The following is a 5521-nucleotide window of genomic DNA, read 5'->3' on the forward strand; positions in this document are numbered from 1 at the left end:
AAGTGGATCAAGGACCTCCACATCAAACCAGACACACTCAAGCTAATAGAAGAAAAACTAGGGAAGCATCTGGAACACATGGGCACTGGAAAAAATTTCCTGAACAAAACACCAATGGCTTATGCTCTAAGATCAAGAATCGACAAATGGGATCTCATAAAACTGCAAAGCTTCTGTAAGGCAAAGGACACTGTGGTTAGGACAAAACGGCAACCAACAGATTGGGAAAAGATCTTTACCAATCCTACAACAGATAGAGGACTTATATCCAAAATATACAAAGAACTCAAGAAGTTAGACCGCAGGGAAACAAATAACCCTATTAAAAAATGGGGTTCAGAGCTAAACAAAGAGTTCACAGCTGAGGAATGCCGAATGGCTGAGAAACACCTAAAGAAATGTTCAACATCTTTAGTCATAAGGGAAATGCAAATCAAAACAACCCTGAGATTTCACCTCACACCAGTGAGAATGGCTAAGATCAAAAACTCAGGTGACAGCAAATGCTGGCGAGGATGTGGAGAAAGAGGAACACTCCTCCATTGTTGGTGGGATTGCAGACTGGTACAACCATTCTGGAAATCAGTCTGGAGGTTCCTCAGAAAATTGGACATTGAACTGCCTGAGGATCCAGCTATACCTCTCTTGGGCATATACCCAAAAGATGCCCCAACATATAAAAAAGACACGTGCTCCACTATGTTCATCGCAGCCTTATTTATAATAGCCCAAATGCTTGAATTACCAAATGCTTTGAATAACAAACGAAACTCAAGACAGATGATCAAAATGTGAATGCTTCACTCCTTCTTTAAATGAGGAAAAAGAATACCCTTGGCAGGGAAGGGAGAGGCAAAGATTAAAACAGAGACTGAAGGAACACCCATTCAGAGCCTGCCCCACAGGTGGCCCATACATATACAGCCACCCAATTAGACAAGATGGATGAAGTAAAGAAGTGCAGACCGACAGGAGCCGGATGTAGATTGCTCCTGAGAGACACAGCCAGAATACAGCAAATACAGAGGCGAATGCCAGCAGCAAACAACTGAACTGAGAATAGGTCCCCTGTTGAAGGAATCAGAGAAAGAGCTGGAAGAGCTTGAAGGGGCTCGAGACCCCAAAAGTACAACAATGCCAAGCAACCAGAGCTTCCAGGGACTAAGCCACTACCTAAAGACTATACATGGACTGACCCTGGACTCTGACCCCGTATGTAGCAATGAATATCCTAGTAAGAGCACCAGTGGAAGGGGAAGCCCTGGGTCCTGCTAAGACTGAACCCCCAGTGAACTAGTCTATGGGGGGAGGGCGCAATTGGGGGAGGGTTGGGAGGGGAACACCCATAAGGAAGGGGAGGGGGGAGGGGGATGTTTGCCCGGAAACCGGGAAAGGGAATAACATTCGAAATGTATATAAGAAATACTCAAGTTAATAAAAAAAAAAAAACAAAAAAAAAAACAAAAAAAAAAAAACTCAGGTAACAGCAGATGCTGGCGAGGATGTGGAGAAAGAGGAACACTCCTCCATTGTTGGTGGGATTGCAGACTGGTAAAACCATTCTGGAACTCAGTCTGGACGTTCCTCAGAAAATTGGACATTGAACTGCCTGAGGATCCAGCTATACCTCTCTTGGGCATATACCCAAAAGATGCCTCAACATATAAAAGAGACACGTGCTCCATTATGTTTATCGCAGCCTTATTTATAATAGCCAGAAAATGGAAAGAACCCAGATGCCCTTCAACAGAGGAATGGATACAGAAAATGTGGTACATCTACACAATGGAATATTACTCAGCTATCAAAAACAACGAGTTTATGAAATTCGTAGGCAAATGGTTGGAACTGGAAAATATCATCCTGAGTGAGCTAACCCAATCACAGAAAGACATACATGGTATGCACTCATTGATAAGTGGCTATTAGCCCAAATGCTTGAATTACCCTAGATCCCTAGAACAAATGAAACTCAAGACGGATGATCAAAATGTGAATGCTTCACTCCTTCTTTAAATGAGGAAAAAGAATACCCTTGGCAGGGAAGGGAGAGGCAAAGATTAAAACAGAGACTGAAGGAACACCCATTCAGAGCCTGCCCCACAGGTGGTCCATACATATACAGCCACCCAATTGGACAAGATGGATGAAGCAAAGAAGTGCAGACCGACAGGAGCCGGATGTAGATCGCTCCTGAGAGACACAGCTAGAATACAGCAAATACAGAGGCGAATGCCAGCAGCAAACCACTGAACTCAGAATAGGTCCCCCGTTGAAGGAATCTGTGAAAGAACTGGAAGAGCTTGAAGGGGCTCGAGACCCCAAAAGTACAACAATGTCAAGCAACCAGAGCTTCCAGCGACTAAGCCACTACCTAAAGACTATACATGGACTGACCCTGGACTCTGACCTCATAGGTAGCAATGAATATCCTAGTAAGTGCACCAGTGGAAGGGGAAGCTCTGGGTCCTGCTAAGACTGAACCCGGAGTGAACTAGACTATGGGGGGAGGGCGGCAATGGGGGGAGGGTTGGGAGGGGGACACCCATAAGGAAGGGGAGGGGGGAGGGGGATGTTTGCCCGGAAACGGGGAAAGGGAATAACACTTGAAATGTATATAAGAAATACTCAAGTTAATAAAAAAAATAATAAAAAAATTTAAAAAAAAGAAAATATAAAAAAATTTAAAAAAAAGAAAAAAACAACATCATCCTACCTCTTTCTCTGTCTTCTCCCTGTGTGGGTTGTACCTTTTAAAATATGAAAAGAAAGCACTATATGGTGTCTAAGATTATATCCGTGGTTATTTATGCTCATTAAGACACAAAAAAAGCTCCTCTAGTCATTTCTCTAACTCCTCCATTGGGGTCCCCGAACTCAGTCCAATTGTTAGTTGCAAGCATATTCATCTGTGTCAATAAGGCTCTGCCAGAGCCTCTTAGGAGACCTCTACATCTGGCTCCTGTCAGCAAGTACTTCTTGGCATCAGCAATAGTAATTGGATTTGGTGGCTGCGTATGAGACGAATCACCAGGTGGGGCAATCTCTGAATGACTTTTTCTTCAGTCCCAGCTCCACTCTTTGTCCTTGTATTTGCTCCTGTGAGCATTTTGTTATCCCTTTTAAGAAGGAGTGAAGTATGCACATTTTGGTCTTCCTTCTTTAGCTTCATAGGAACTGTGAATTGTTTCTTAGGTATTCCAAGCTGTTGGGCTAGTATCCACTTGCAACCCCATAGGAGGAACAACAATATCAACCAATCAGACCACACCAGAGCTCCAAGGAAATAAACCACCAACCAAGGTATGCACATGGAGGGACCCATGGCTCCAGTCACACATGTAGTAAACGATGGCATTGTCTATCATCAATAGGAGGAAAAGCCCCTGTTCTTCTGAAGGCTCATTTCTCCAGTGTAGGAAAATGCCAGTATGTTGAGGTAAAACTGGTTGAGTGGGTGTGGGAGCATCCTTGTAAAAACAGGGAGAGGGGATATTGGAGAGAGAGGAAAGAGGATAATATTTGAAATGTAAATAATTAAAACATCCAAGAAAAATAAAATAAAAACAAAATAAAACACAAAAGGCAGGATGTAGTCCAAGCAATACTTGGGAAAAATAATAAATAATAAAAGCAAAGAAATACACATAGTACTCAATAAGCACAAGAAAAATGTCCTGGACTTCCTCTTAGAGAAATTAACTAATCAAATGAATAGAATGGCTATTCTCCACTATTGAAAATCTAGAAAATCATCTGCTATGTTCTGTACTACCAGTCAAGAATGATGGCTGTATTGTCATTGGTAGATAACTAGTAACCACATTTGTAGAAACTTTTTCATCAGTTCAGGAAGCATGGAAAAGGTTAGGTCGCATACATAAATAAATAGAATAGCTAAGTAAAGCTCATGGCTTTATTAGAGATGTGTATGGAATAGTAGAAGCAGAAATTCTACTTCTAAATAGAAAATACTTTAAAGTATTTTAATTAATTATTTGGCATATGCATGCGAGTACATGTGTGTGTGTTTGTGTGTGTGTGTGTGTGTGTGTGTCTGTGATACCAATTTTCTGAAGAAATGATGATGTGATACAGAGACAACTAATAGCAGTTGAACTAAAGATTATAAAAGTGAAATACTACTATCATTAAGAAAAAGTAATAAATATTTATCATAAAATATGCAAGTAATAATTTCAGAAACCAGAAACCATAAAAAATGTACAACTAGATTATAGACTTCATTTGTTCCTCAAACACAAATATTTATTATGGGTTTCTGAATATATATTATTTGCATCTTTATTAAAATGCTATGATGATAATAATTTTAAGGACAAGTTGTTTAAAATGCTGTTTTATATGTTGTTGTATATTATATAAGTCAAGTACTATTGTTTAATATTCACTTTGTATTATTCAGTCTCTTGGCCCTAACTAAATTAAACTAGCAAATGACAATCTGAAATTTTGGCAAAATGTAATGTAGAAATACCTTTATATGACAAGCAATAAGTTTTAAGAGGTGAATTCTGTAAGTACTTATAAATAACATAGTTAGCTAGCACTTTGTTTGGAAGGAGGATAAAATGGAACTTTTGGACAATGATAATCTTTTTTGATTATCACACTGATATAAGAATTTTCAATATCAACCCTGCTATTTCATTTTTCCCCTTTTTTATTGGATATTTTCTTTACTTATATTTCAAATGTTATCTGCTTTCCTGATTTCCCATCTGGAGTCCTCCATCCCTTCCTCCTCCCCCTGCCTCTATGAGTGTGCTCCCCCACCCCCTACCAACTTCCTCCCATCTCCCTGCCCTGGTTTTCTACTACATGTGGGAATTGAGCATTCACAGGGCCAAGGACCTTTCCTCTCATTGACGCCCAATAAGGCCACCCTCTGCTACATATGTGGCTGGAGCCATGGGTCTTTCCATGTGTACTCTTTAGTTGGTAGTTTAATCTCTAGGACCTCTAGGGGTCTGGTTGGTTGATATTATTCTTCCTATGGGGTTGAAAAGCCCTTCAGTTCCTTCAGTCCTTTATTACTGACCTTGTTATCAGTTCAATGGTTGGCTGTGAGCACCTGCCTCTGTATTTGTCATGTTCTGGCAGAGCCTCTCAGGAGACAGCTATATCAGGATCCTGGCATCATGCACTTCTTGGCATCAGTAATATTGTCTCGGTTTAGTAACAGTTTATATGTATTCATGTTATTTCAATGAATGTTCTTTAATTTCATCCTTTCCCATGAAATTCATTGGTGATGATGGTGAGAGAAATAAAAAAAAAAAACAGAAATGAAAGTTTGGTTGAACAAAGACAATTTACTTGCAAGTATTATACCTTTGAAAAATTAAATATACTGGTAGGATGATGTTTTTTACAATTTTTCTTTGCAATCTTTTAAGGAAGATACACATGGAAAAGTCAGTTTCTGAGACTGAGCATACAAGCTTATTGTCAGATATATAATCTTAATAAACATTGATGGAAGAGAACTATACCTTTG

This window comes from Rattus norvegicus, chromosome X (genome assembly GCF_036323735.1).
Source record: "Rattus norvegicus strain BN/NHsdMcwi chromosome X, GRCr8, whole genome shotgun sequence".
NCBI lineage: Eukaryota > Metazoa > Chordata > Mammalia > Rodentia > Muridae > Rattus > Rattus norvegicus.